This window comes from Rutidosis leptorrhynchoides, chromosome 10 (genome assembly GCF_046630445.1).
Source record: "Rutidosis leptorrhynchoides isolate AG116_Rl617_1_P2 chromosome 10, CSIRO_AGI_Rlap_v1, whole genome shotgun sequence".
Classification (NCBI taxonomy): Eukaryota; Viridiplantae; Streptophyta; class Magnoliopsida; order Asterales; family Asteraceae; genus Rutidosis; species Rutidosis leptorrhynchoides.
In genome coordinates this window covers 192,956,173-192,971,736 of record NC_092342.1, presented here as the reverse complement: position 1 = coordinate 192,971,736, position 15,564 = coordinate 192,956,173, and positions in this window count along the sequence as shown.

The following is a 15,564-nucleotide window of genomic DNA, read 5'->3' as shown; positions in this document are numbered from 1 at the left end:
AAATATGTTACAACAAAATAAGTTTCTTGAATGCAGTTTTTACACAATATCATACAAGCATGGACTCCAAATCTCGTCCTTATTTAAGTATGTGACAGCGGAAGCTCTTAATAATCACCTGAGAATAAACATGCTTAAAACGTCAACAAAAATGTTGGTGAGTTATAGGTTTAACCTATATATATCAAATCGTAACAATAGACCACAAGATTTCATATTTCAATACACATCCCATACATAGAGATAAAAATCATTCATATGGTGAACACCTGGTAACCGACATTAACAAGATGCATATATAAGAATATCCCCATCATTCCGGGACACCCTTCGGATATGATATAAATTTCAAAGTACTAAAGCATCCGGTACTTTGGATGGGGTTTGTTAGGCCCAATAGATCTATCTTTAGGATTCGCGTCAATTAGGGTGTCTGTTCCCTAATTCTTAGATTACCAGACTTAATAAAAAGGGGCATATTCGATTTCAATAATTCAACCATAGAATGTAGTTTCACGTACTTGTGTTTATTTTGTAAATCATTTATAAAACCTGCATGTATTCTCATCCCAAAAATATTAGATTTTAAAAGTGGGACTATAACTCACTTTCACAGATTTTTACTTCGTCGAGAAGTAAGACTTGGCCACTGTTGATTCACGAACCTATAACAATATATACATGTATATTAAAGTATGTTCAAAATATATTTACAACACTTTTAATATATTTTGATGTTTTAAGTTTATTAAGTCAGCTGTCCTCGTTAGTAACCTACAACTAGTTGTCCACAGTTAGATGTACAGAAATAAATCAATAAATATTATCTTGAATCAATCCACGACCCAGTGTATACGTATCTCAGTATTGATCGCAACTCAAACTATATATATTTTGGAATCAACCTCAACCCTGTATAGCTAACTCCAACATTCACATATAGAGTGTCTATGGTTGTTCCGAAATATATATAGATGTGTCGACATGATAGGTCGAAACATTGTATACGTGTCTATGGTATCTCAAGATTACATAATATATAATACAAGTTGATTAAGTTATGGTTGGAATAGATTTGTTACCAATTTTCACGTAGCTAAAATGAGAAAAATTATCCAATCTTGTTTTACCCATAACTTCTTCATTTTAAATCCGTTTTGAGTGAATCAAATTGCTATGGTTTCATATTGAACTCTATTTTATGAATCTAAACAGAAAAAGTATAGGTTTATAGTCGGAAAAATTAGTTACAAGTAGTTTTTGTAAAGGTAGTCATTTCAGTCGAAAGAACGACGTCTAGATGACCATTTTAGAAAACATACTTCCACTTTGAGTTTAACCATAATTTTTGGATATAGTTTCATGTTCATAATAAAAATCATTTTCTCAGAATAACAACTTTTAAATCAAAGTTTATCATAGTTTTTAATTAGCTAACCCAAAACAGCCCGCGGTGTTACTACGACGGCGTAAATCCGGTTTACGGTGTTTTTCGTGTTTCCAGGTTTTAAATCATTAAGTTAGCATATCATATAGATATAGAAAATGTGTTTAGTTAATTTTAAAAGTCAAGTTAGAAGGATTAACTTTTGTTTGCGAACAAGTTTAGAATTAACTAAACTATGTTCTAGTGATTACGAGTTTAAACTTCGAATAAGATAGTTTTATATATATGAATCGAATGTTGTTATGAACATCATTACTACCTCAATTTTAGTAGATAAACCTACTGGAAGTGACAAGAAATGATCTAGCTTCAAAGGATCTTGGATGGCTTGAAAGTTCTTGAAGTAGGATCATGACACAAAAACAAGTTCAAGTAAGATTTTTACTCGAATTAAGATAGTTTATAGTTATAGAAATTGAATCAAAGTTTGAATATGAATATTACCTTGAATAAGAAAGATAACCTACTGTATATAACAAAGGTTTCTTGATCTTATATGATTACTTGGAATGGATTAGAAAGCTTGGAAGTAAATTAGTAAACTTGAAGGGATTTTTGAAGTGTTCATGAAGTGTTCTTCCTATGATGATTATAGCTTGATTCTTGAAATGATTTTTGATGAAGATGATGATTAAATACTGGAAAAATACGTTCATAATAGTGTGTGTGTGTGTTGAGAGAGAATTAGAAAGAGAATTGGAAGTGAAATGGAGTGAATGATGAGTGGTAATTGGTGAGTGGTGAGTGGGGTTAAAAGGAGTTCTAGTTAGTTGACTAGCTCATGGTAGAAGTTAAAATTGATTAGTCATACATGACATAATCAAGAGTGGAATCCCATGCTAGTTCCTATTGGTATATACCCATAGTAAGTATGTTTTGAAGCTGTGTATATTACGGGTAAGAATACGACTAGAATTCTTGATGAAAGAAAAGAATGGGAAAGTAACTGTAACCATTTTCGTTAAGTATGAGTGTTTTGATATATGTCTTGAAGTCTTCCAAAAGTATTTTAATACATCTAAATACACTACATGTATATACATTTTAACTGAGTCGTTAAGTCATCGTTAGTCGTTACATGTAAGTGTTGTTTTGAAACCTTTAAGTTAACGATCTCAATTAATGTTGTTAACCCATTGTTTATTATATCTAATGAGATGTTAAATTATTATATTATCATGATATTATGATATATTAATATATCTTAATATGATATATATACATTTAAATGTCGTTACAACGATAATCGTTACATATATGTCTCGTTTCGAAATCCTTAAGTTAGTAGTCTTGTTTATATGTATATAACTCATTGTTAATATACTTATGGAGATACTTACTTATCATAATCTCATGTTAACCATATGTATATCCATATATATATCATCATGTCGTTTTTACAAGTTTTAACGTTCGTGAATCGTCGGTCAACTTGGGTGGACAATTGTTTATATGAAACATATTTCAATTAATCAAGTCTTAACAAGTTTGATTGCTTAAAATGTTGGAAACATTTAATCATGTAAATATCAATCTCAATTAATATATATAAACATGGAAAAGTTCGGGTCACTACAGTACCTACCTGTTAAATAAATTTCGTCCCGAAATTTTAAGCTGTTGAAGGTGTTGACGAATCTTCTGGAAATAGATGCGGGTATTTCTTCTTCATCTGATCTTCACGCTCCCAGGTGAACTCGGGTCCTCTACGAGCATTCCATCAGACCTTAACAATTGGTATCTTGTTTTTCTTAAGTCTTTTAACCTCACGATCCATCATTTCGACGGGTTCTTCGATGAATTGAAGTTTTTCGTTGATTTGGATTTCAGCTAACGGAATAGTGAGATCTTCTTTAGCAAAACATTTCTTCAAATTCGAGACGTGGAAAGTGTTATGTACAGCCGCGAGTTGTTGAGGTAACTCAAGTCGGTAAGCTACTGGTCCGACACGATCAATAATCTTGAATGGTCCAATATACCTTGGATTTAATTTCCCTCGTTTACCAAATCGAACAACGCCTTTCCAAGGTGCGACTTTAAGCATGACCATCTCTCCAATTTCAAATTCTATATCTTTTCTTTTAATGTCAGCGTAGCTCTTTTGTCGACTTTGGGCGGTTTTCAACCGTTGTTGAATTTGGATGATCTTCTCGGTAGTTTCTTGTATAATCTCCGGACCCGTAATTTGTCTATCCCCCACTTCACTCCAACAAATCGGAGACCTGCACTTTCTACCATAAAGTGCTTCAAACGGCGCCATCTCAATGCTTGAATGGTAGCTGTTGTTGTAGGAAAATTCTGCTAACGGTAGATGTCGATCCCAACTGTTTCCGAAATCAATAACACATGCTCGTAGCATGTCTTCAAGCGTTTGTATCGTCCTTTTGCCCTGCCCATCAGTTTGTGGATGATAGGCAGTACTCATGTCTAGACGAGTTCCTAATGCTTGCTGTAATGTCTGCCAGAATCTTGAAATAAATCTGCCATCCCTATCAGAGATAATAGAGATTGGTATTCCATGTCTGGAGACGACTTCCTTCAAATACAGTCGTGCTAACTTCTCCATCTTGTCATCTTCTCTTATTGGTAGGAAGTGTGCTGATTTGGTGAGACGATCAACTATTACCCAAATAGTATCAAAACCACTTGCAGTCCTTGGCAATTTAGTGATGAAATCCATGGTAATGTTTTCCCATTTCCATTCCGGGATTTCGGGTTGTTGAAGTAGACCTGATGGTTTCTGATGCTCAGCTTTGACCTTAGAACACGTCAAACATTCTCCTACGTATTTAGCAACATCGGCTTTCATACCCGGCCACCAAAAATGTTTCTTGAGATCCTTGTACATCTTCCCCGTTCCAGGATGTATTGAGTATCTGGTTTTATGAGCTTCTCTAAGTACCATTTCTCTCATATCTCCAAATTTTGGTACCCAAATCCTTTCAGCCCTATACCGGGTTCCGTCTTCCCGAATATTAAGATGCTTCTCCGATCCTTTGGGTATTTCATCCTTTAAATTTCCCTCTTTTAAAACTCCTTGTTGTGCCACCTTTATTTGAGTAGTAATGTTATTATGAATCATTATATTCATAGATTTTACTCGAATGGGTTCTCTGTCCTTCCTGCTCAAGGCATCAGCTACCACATTTGCCTTCCCCGGGTGGTAACGAATCTCAAAGTCGTAATCATTCAATAATTCAATCAACCTACGCTGCCTCATATTCAGTTGTTTCTGATTAAATATGTGTTGAAGACTTTTGTGGTCGGTATATATAATACTTTTGACCCCATATAAGTAGTGCCTCCAAGTCTTTAATGCAAAAACAACCGCGCCTAATTCCAAATCATGCGTCGTATAATTTTGTTCGTGAATCTTCAATTGTCTAGAGGCATAAGCAATCACCTTCGTTCGTTGCATTAATACACAACCGAGACCTTGCTTTGATGCATCACAATAAATCACAAAATCATCATTCCCTTCAGGCAATGACAATATAGGTGCCGTAGTTAGCTTTTTCTTCAATAACTGAAACGCTTTCTCTTGTTCATCATTCCATTCAAATTTCTTCCCTTTATGCGTTAATGCAGTCAAGGGTTTTGCTATTCTGGAAAAGTCTTGGATGAACCTTCTGTAGTAACCAGCTAGTCCTAAAAACTGGCGTATGTGTTTTGGAGTTTTCGGGGTTTCCCACTTTTCAACAGTTTCTATCTTTGCCGGATCCACCTTAATACCTTCTTTGTTCAATATGTGACCGAGGAATTGAACTTCTTCCAACTAAAATGCACACTTTGAAAACTTAGCGTACAATTCTTCCTTCCTCAATACTTCTAACACCTTTCTCAAATGTTCACCGTGTTCTTGGTCATTCTTTGAGTAAATAAGTATGTAATCAATGAAAACAATGACAAACTTGTCAAGGTATGGTCCACACACTCGGTTCATAAGATCCATGAACACAGCTGGTGCATTAGTTAAACCAAACGGCATGACCATAAACTCGTAATGACCGTAACGTGTTCTGAAAGCAGTCTTTGGAATATCATCTTCTTTCACCCGCATTTGATGATACCCGGAACGTAAGTCAATCTTTGAATAAACAGACGAGCCTTGTAGTTGATCAAATAAGTCATCGATTCTCGGTAGTGGGTAGCGGTTCTTGATGGTAAGTTTGTTCAACTCTCGGTAGTCGATACACAACCTGAATGTACCATCTTTCTTCTTGACAAACAAAACAGGAGCTCCCCACGGTGATGTGCTTGGTCGAATGAAACCACGCTCTAAAAGTTCTTGTAATTGGCTTTGTAGTTCTTTCATCTCGCTGGGTGCGAGTCTGTAAGGAGCACGAGCTATTGGTGCAGCTCCTGGTACAAGATCTATTTGAAATTCAACGGATCGATGTCGGGGTAATCCCGGTAATTCTTTCGGAAATACATCGGGAAATTCTTTTGTAATGGGAACATCATTGATGCTCTTTTCTTCAGTTTGTACTTTCTCGACGTGTGCTAGAACAGCATAGCAACCTTTTCTTATTAGTTTTTGTGCCTTCAAATTACTAATAAGATGTAGCTTCGTGTTGCCCTTTTCTCCGCACACCATTAAGGGTTTTCCTTTTTCTCGTATAATGCGAATTGCATTTTTGTAACAAACGATCTCTGCTTTCACGTCTTTCAACCAGTCCATACTGATTATCACATCAAAACTCCCTAACTCTACTGGTATCAAATCAATCTTAAATGTTTCGCTAACCAGTTTAATTTCTCGATTCCGACATATATTATCTGCTGAAATTAATTTACCATTTGCTAATTCGAGTAAAAATTTACTATCCAAAGGCGTCAATGGACAACTTAATTTAGCACAAAAATCTCTATTCATATAGCTTCTATCCGCACCCGAATCAAATAAAACATAAGCAGATTTATTGTCAATAAGAAACGTACCTGTAACAAGCTCCGGGTCTTCCTGTGCCTCTGTCGCATTAATATTGAAAACTCTTCCGCGGCCTTGTCCATTCATGTTCTCCTGGTTCGGGAAATTTCTAATAATGTGGCCCAGTTTTCCACATTTATAACAAACTACATTGGCATAACTTGCTCTGACACTACTTGCTCCGCCATTACTCGTTCCGACACCATTTTTTCCTTTCGTTCTATTAACCCCTGGTCCGTAGACCTCACACTTAGCCGCGCTATGACCATTTCTTTTACAATTGTTGCAAAATTTGGTGCAGAACCCCGAGTGATACTTTTCACACCTTTGGCATAGCTGCTTCTGATTGTTGTTGTTGTTGCGGTTATTATTGTTGTTGGGATGATTGTTGTAGTTGTTGTTGTTGTTGTTGTTGTTGCTGTTGTTGTTGTTGTTGGGCCGTTTGTTGTAGTTGCGATTGATGTTGCGATTGTTGGGATAATTGTTGCGATTATTGTTGTAATTGCTGTTGTTGTTGTATTGGTGATTCTTATCACCGTTTTCCTCCCACTTTCTTTTGACTTGCTTCACATTGGCCTCTTCAGCAGTCTGTTCTTTAATTCTTTCTTCAATCTGGTTCACTAGTTTGTGAGCCATTTTACATGCCTGTTGTATTGAGGTGGGCTCGTGTGAACTTATATCTTCTTGGATTCTTTCCGGTAATCCTTTCACAAACGCGTCGATCTTCTCTTCCTCATCTTCGAATGCTCCCGGACACAATAGGCACAATTCTGTGAATCGTCTTTCGTACGTGGTAATATCAAATCCTTGGGTTCGTAACCCTCTAAGTTCTGTCTTGAGCTTATTGACCTCGGTTCTGGGACGGTACTTCTCGTTCATCAAGTGCTTGAATGCTGACCATGGTAATGCGTACGCATCGTCTTGTCCCACTTGCTCTAGATAGGTATTCCACCATGTTAACGCAGAACCTGTGAAGGTATGCGTAGCGTACTTCACTTTGTCCTCTTCAGTACACTTACTTATGGCAAACACCGATTCGACCTTCTCGGTCCACCGTTTCAATCCGATCGGTCCTTCGGTTCCATCAAATTCTAAAGGTTTGCAGGCAGTGAATTCTTTGTAGGTGCATCCTACATGATTTCCTGTACTGCTAGATCCAAGGTTATTGTTGGTATGTAGCGCAGCCTGTACTGCGGCTATGTTTGAAACTAGAAAAGTACGTAATTCCTCTTCATTCATATTCACGGTGTGTCGAGTAGTCGGTGCCATTTCCTTCAAAATAATCAAATGGAACAAGTTAATCATACAGAATATTAAGAGTAGTTAATAGTATTTCGTAGCATAATATGAACTCATTTATAAAAGCTTTTTCTTCATATTAGCGTTTTATAAGTTTAAATTCGGGTAGTACCTACCCGTTAAGTTCGTACTTAGTAGCTAATATACAATTCAACTACTACAATTCTATATGAAAAACTGATTATAAAAATATTTCGCGTTCAAACTTTTACACAATATTTTACAAACTTACAATACCGCTTATTTTACATATAGCATGAAATATAGCACACAATAAATTTGATACAAGATGGTTGTGAAGATAATTCTAGCTAGTACACAAGTCGTTCAGCAAAGGCACTAAAGACACGTAATTCATACGTCCATAAACAAGTCATGCATTCTGGTTTTACTAGGATTACTTCCCATCCTTGGTCTTGTGGAACATAACCGTTATGGCCGTTGATAAGACAGCGTGTTGTAACGTCGTCAAAGGGACGAGGGTTACGTAATGTCCAACAGTCCCGTAACAATCTAAAAACCTCATTTCTTACCCCAATTACCGACTCCGTCACTTGTGGGAACGTTTTGTTTAATAGTTGTAGCCCGATGTTCTTTTTCTCACTTTGGTGAGAAGCGAACATTACTAATCCGTAAGCATAACATGCTTCTTTATGTTGCATGTTAGCCGCTTTTTCTAAATCGCGAAGTCCAATATTCGGATATATTGAGTCAAAATAATTTCTTAACCCATTGCGTAAAATAGCATTTGGGTTCCCCGCAATATATGCGTCAAAGTAAACACATCGTAACTTATGGATTTCCCAATGTGATATCCCCCATCTTTCAAACGAAAGTCTTTTATAAATCAAGGCATTCTTGGAACGTTCTTCGAATGTCTTACAAACTGATCTCGCCTTAAATAGTTGTGCCGAAGAATTCTGACCGACTCTAGACAAGATTTCATCAATCATGTCTCCGGGTAGGTCTCTTAAAATATTGGATTGTCTATCCATTTTGTGTTTTTATACTGTAAAATAGAACAAGAGTTAGATTCATAAAAAAAATATTTATTAATACAAGCAATTTTTACATATATCATAAAGCATAAGCACACTATATTACATATATTACACCACATGAATACAACTATCTTATTCCGACTCGCTTGTTTCTTCTTCTTCGGTTTTGGTTCGTTTTGCCAAGTTTCTAGGGATATATGATGTTCCCCTAATACGAGCCGTCGTTTTCCACATTGGTTTAGAAAAACCTGGTGGTTTAGAGGTTCCCGGGTCATTGTTACCACTTAAGGACTTCGGGGGTTGACGATACATATAAAGTTCATCGGGGTTGGAATTAGATTTCTCTATTTTTATGCCCTTTCCCTTATTATTTTCTTTTGCCTTTTTAAATTCAGTTGGGGTAATTTCTATAACATCATCGGAATTCTCGTCGGAATCCGATTCATCGGAGAATTGGTAATCCTCCCAATATTTTGCTTCCTTGGCGGAAACACCATTGACCATAATTAACCTTGGTCGGTTGGTTGAGAATTTTCTTTTACTTAACCGTTTTATTATTTCCCCCAACGGTTCTATTTCTTCATCCGGTTACGATTCTTCTTCCGGTTCCGATTCTTCTTCCGGTTCCGACTCTTCTTCTGGTTCCTCTTCGGGAACTTGTGAATCAGTCCACGAATCATTCCAATTTATATTTGACTCTTCATTATTATTAGGTGAGTCAATGGGACTTGTTCTAGAGGCAGACATCTATCACATAATATCAAACGCGTTAAGAGATTAATATATCACATAATATTCACATGTTAAAAATATATAGTTTCCAACAAAATTTGTTAAGCAATCATTTTTCAAGTAAACACGGTCGAAGTCCAGACTCACTAATGCATCCTAACAAACTCGATAAGACACACTAATGCAAAATTCTGGTTCTCTAAGACCAACGCTCGGATACCAACTGAAATGTCCCGTTCTTATTGATTAAAAATGTTCCATATTAATTGATTTCGTTGCGAGGTTTTGACCTCTATATGAGACGTTTTTCAAAGACTGCATTCATTTTAAAACAAACCATAACCTTTATTTCATCAATAAAGGTTTAAAAAGCTTTACGTAGATTATCAAATAATGATAATCTAAAATATCCTGTTTACACACGACCATTACATAATGGTTTACAATACAAATATTGAAATGTCCCGTTCTTATTGATTAAAAACGTTCCATATTAATTGATTTCGTTGTGAGGTTTTGACCTCTATATGAGACGTTTTTCAATGACTGCATTCATATGGTGAACAGCTGGTAATCGACATTAACAAGATGCATATATAAGAATATCCCCATCATTCCGGGACACCCTTCGGATATGATATAAATTTCGAAGTACTAAAGCATCCGGTACTTTGGATGGGGTTTGTTAGACCCAATAGATCTATCTTTAGGATTCGCGTCAATTAGGGTGTCTGTTCCCTAATTCTTAGATTACCAGACTTAATAAAAAGGGGCATATTCGATTTCGATAATTCAACCATAGAATGTAGTTTCACGTACTTGTGTCTATTTTGTAAATCATTTATAAAACCTGCATGTATTCTCATCCCAAAAATATTAGATTTTAAAAGTGGGACTATAACTCACTTTCACAGATTCTTACTTCGTCGGGAAGTAACACTTGGCCACTGGCTGATTCACGAACCTATAACAATATATACATATATATCAAAGTATGTTCAAAATATATTTACAACACTTTTAATATATTTTAATGTTTTAAGTTTATTTAGTCAGCTGTCCTCGTTAGTAACCTACAACTAGTTGTCCACAGTTAGATGTACAGACATAAATCGATAAATATTATCTTGAATCAATCCACGACCCAGTGTATACGTATCTCAGTATTGATCACAACTCAAACTATATATATTTTGGAATCAACCTCAACCCTGTATAGCTAACTCCAACATTCACATATAGAGTGTCTATGGTTGTTCCGAAATATATATAGATGTGTCGACATGATAGGTCGAAACATTGTATACGTGTCTATGGTATCTCAAGATTACATAATATATAATACAAGTTGATTAAGTTATGGTTGGAATAGATTTGTTACCAATTTTCACGTAGCTAAAATGAGAAAAATTATCCAATCTTGTTTTACCCATAACTTCTTCATTTTAAATCCGTTTTGAGTGAATCAAATTTCTATGGTTTCATATTGAACTCTATTTTATGAATCTAAACAGAAAAAGTATAGGTTTATAGTCAGAAAAATAAGTTACAAGTCGTTTTTGTAAAGGTAGTCATTTCAGTCGAAAGAACGACGTCTAGATGACCATTTTAGAAAACATACTTCCACTTTGAGTTTAACCATAATTTTTGGATATAGTTTCATGATCATAATAAAAATCATTTTCTCAGAATAACAACTTTTAAATCAAAGTTTATCATAGTTTTTAATTAACTAACCCAAAACAGCCCGCGGTGTTACTATGACGGCGTAAATCCGGTTTTACGGTGTTTTTCGTGTTTCCAGGTTTTAAATCATTAAGTTAGCATATCATATAGATATAGAACATGTGTTTAGTTGATTTTAAAAGTCAAGTTAGAAGGATTAACTTTTGTTTGCGAACAAGTTTAGAATTAACTAAACTATGTTCTAGTGATTACAAGTTTAAACCTTCGAATAAGATAGCTTTATATGTATGAATCGAATGATGTTATGAACATCATTACTATCTTAAGTTCCTTGGATAAACCTACTGGAAAATAGATAAATGGATCTAGCTTCAACGGATCCTTGGATGGCTCAAAGTTCTTGAAGCAGAATCATGACACGACAACAAGTTCAAGTAAGATCATCACTTGAAATAAGATTGTTAAAGTTATAGAAATTGAAACAAAGTTTGAATATGATTATTACCTTGTATTAGAATGATAACCTACTGTAAGAAACAAAGATTTCTTGAGGTTGGATGATCACCTTATAAGATTGGAAGTGAGCTAGCAAACTTGAAAGTATTCTTGATTTTATGTAACTAGAACTTGTAGAATATATGAAGAACACTTAGAACTTGAAGATAGAACTTGAGAGAGATCAATTAGATGAAGAAAATTGAAGAATGAAAGTGTTTGTAGGTGTTTTTAGTCGTTGGTGTATGGATTAGATATAAAGGATATGTAATTTTGTTTTCATGTAAATAAGTCATGAATGATTACTCATATTTTTTTAATTTTATGAGATATTTCATGCTAGTTGCCAAATGATGGTTCCCACATGTGTTAGGTGACTCACATGGGCTGCTAAGAGCTGATCATTGGAGTGTATATACCAATAGTACATACATCTAAAAGCTGTGTATTGTACGAGTACGAATACGGGTGCATACGAGTAGAATTGTTGATGAAACTGAACGAGGATGTAATTGTAAGCATTTTTGTTAAGTAGAAGTATTTTGATAAGTGTATTGAAGTCTTTCAAAAGTGTATAAATACATATTAAAACACTACATGTATATACATTTTAACTGAGTCGTTAAGTCATCGTTAGTCGTTACATGTAAGTGTTGTTTTGAAACCTTTAGGTTAACGATCTTGTTAAATGTTGTTAACCCAATGTTTATAATATCAAATGATATTTTAAATTATTATATTATCATGATATTATCATGTATGAATATCTCTTAATATGATATATATACATTAAATGTCGTTACAACGATAATCGTTACATATATGTCTCGTTTCAAAATCATTAAGTTAGTAGTCTTGTTTTTACATATGTAGTTCATTGTTAATATAATTAATGATATGTTTGCTTATCATAGTATCATGTTAACTATATATATATCCATATATATGTCATCATATAGTTTTTACAAGTTTTAACGTTCGTGAATCACCGATCAACTTGGGTGGTCAATTGTCTATATGAAACATATTTCAATTAATCAAGTCTTAACAAGTTTGATTACTTAACATGTTGGAAACATTTAATCATGTAAATATCAATCTCAATTAATATATATAAACATGGAAAAGTTCGGGTCACTACAGTACCTACCCGTTAAATAAATTTCGTCCCGAAATTTTAAGCTGTTGAAGGTGTTGACGAATCTTCTGGAAATAGATGCGGGTATTTCTTCTTCATCTGATCTTCACGCTCCCAGGTGAACTCGGGTCCTCTACGAGCATTCCATCGAACCTTAACAATTGGTATCTTGTTTTGCTTAAGTCTTTTAACCTCACGATCCATTATTTCGACGGGTTCTTCGATGAATTGGAGTTTTTCGTTGATTTGGATTTCAACTAACGGAATAGTGAGATCTTCTTTTGCAAAACATTTCTTCAAATTCGAGACGTGGAAAGTGTTATGTACAGCCGCGAGTTGTTGAGGTAACTCAAGTCGGTAAGCTACTGGTCCGACACGATCAATAATCTTGAATGGTCCAATATACCTTGGATTTAATTTCCCTCGTTTACCAAATCGAACAACGCCTTTCCAAGGTGCAACTTTAAGCATGACCATCTCTCCAATTTCAAATTCTATATCTTTTCTTTTAAAGTCAGCGTAGCTCTTTTGTCGACTTTGGGCGGTTTTCAACCGTTGTTGAATTTGGATGATCTTCTCGGTAGTTTCTTGTATAATCTCCGGACCCGTAATCTGTCTATCCCCCACTTCACTCCAACAAATCGGAGACCTGCACTTTCTACCATAAAGGGCTTCAAACGGCGCCATCTCAATGCTTGAATGGTAGCTGTTGTTGTAGGAAAATTCTGCTAACGGTAGATGTCGATCCCAAATGTTTCCAAAATCAATAACACATGCTCGTAGCATGTCTTCAAGCGTTTGTATCGTCCTTTCGCTCTGCCCATCAGTTTGTGGATGATAGGCAGTACTCATGTCTAGACGAGTTCCTAATGCTTGCTGTAATGTCTGCCAGAATCTTGAAATAAATCTGCCATCCCTATCAGAGATAATAGAGATTGGTATTCCATGTCTGGAGACGACTTCCTTCAAATACAGTCGTGCTAACTTCTCCATCTTTTCATCTTCTCTTATTGGCAGGAAGTGTGCTGATTTGGTGAGACGATCAACTATTACCCAAATAGTGTCAAAACCACTTGCAGTCCTTGGCAATTTAGTGATGAAATCCATGGTAATGCTTTCCCATTTCCATTCCGGGATTTCAGGTTGTTGAAGTAGACCTGATGGTTTCTGATGCTCAGCTTTGACCTTAGAACACGTCAAACATTCTCCTACGTATTTAGCAACATCGGCTTTCATACCCGGCCACCAAAAATGTTTCTTGAGATCCTTGTACATCTTCCCCGTTCCAGGATGTATTGAGTATCTGGTTTTATGAGCTTCTCTAAGTACCATTTCTCTCATATCTCCAAATTTTGGTACCCAAATCCTTTCAGCCCTATACCGGGTTCCGTCTTTCCGAATATTAAGATGCTTCTCCGATCCCTTAGGTATTTCATCCTTTAAATTTCCCTCTTTTAAAACTCCTTGTTGCGCCTCCTTTATTTGAGTAGTAAGGTTATTATGAATCATTATATTCATAGATTTTACTCGAATGGGTTCTCTGTCCTTCCTGCTCAAGGCATCGGCTACCACATTTGCCTTCCCCGGGTGGTAACGAATCTCAAAGTCGTAATCATTCAACAATTCAATCCACCTACGCTGCCTCATATTCAGTTGTTTCTGTTTAAATATGTGTTGAAGACTTTTGTGGTCGGTATATATAATACTTTTGACCCCATATAAGTAGTGCCTCCAAGTCTTTAATGCAAAAACAACCGCGCCTAATTCCAAATCATGCGTCGTATAATTTTGTTCGTGAATCTTCAATTGTCTAGACACATAAGCAATCACCTTCATTCGTTGCATTAATACACAACCGAGACCTTGCTTTGATGCGTCACAATAAATCAGAAAATCATCATTCCCTTCAGGCAATGACAATATACGTGCCGTAGTTAGCTTTTTCTTCAATAACTGAAACGCTTTCTCTTGTTCATCATTCCATTCAAATTTCTTCCCTTTATGCGTTAATGCAGTCAAGGGTTTTGCTATTTTGGAAAAGTCTTGGATGAACCTTCTGTAGTAACTAGCTAGTCCTAAAAACTGGCGTATGTGTTTCGGAGTTTTCGGAGTTTCCCACTTTTCAACAGTTTCTATCTTTGCCGGATCCACCTTAATACCTTCTTTGTTCACTATGTGACCGAGGAATTGAACTTCTTCCAACCAAAATGCACACTTTGAAAACTTAGCGTACAATTCTTCCTTCCTCAATACTTCTAACACCTTTCTCAAATGTTCACCGTGTTCTTGGTTATTCTTTGAGTAAATAAGTATGTCATCAATGAAAACAATGACAAACTTTTCAAGGTATGGTCCACACACTCGGTTCATAAGGTCCATGAACACAGCTGGTGCATTAGTTAAACCAAACGGCATGACCATAAACTCATAATGACCGTAACGTGTTCTGAAAGCAGTCTTTGGAATATCATCTTCTTTCACCCGCATTTGATGATACCCGGAACGTAAGTCAATCTTTGAATAAACAGACGAGCCTTCTAGTTGATCAAATAAGTCGTCGATTCTCGGTAGTGGGTAGCGGTTCTTGATGGTAAGTTTGTTCAACTCTCGGTAGTCAATACACAACCTGAATGTACCATCTTTCTTCTTGACAAACAAAACAGGAGCTCCCCACGGTGATGTGCTTGGTCGAATGAAACCACACTCTAAAAGTTCTTGTAATTGGCTTTGCAGTTCTTTCATCTCGCTGGGTGCGAGTCTGTAAGGAGCACGAGCTGTTGGTGCAGCTCCTGGTACAAGATCTATTTGAAATTCAACGGATCGATGTGGGGGTAAT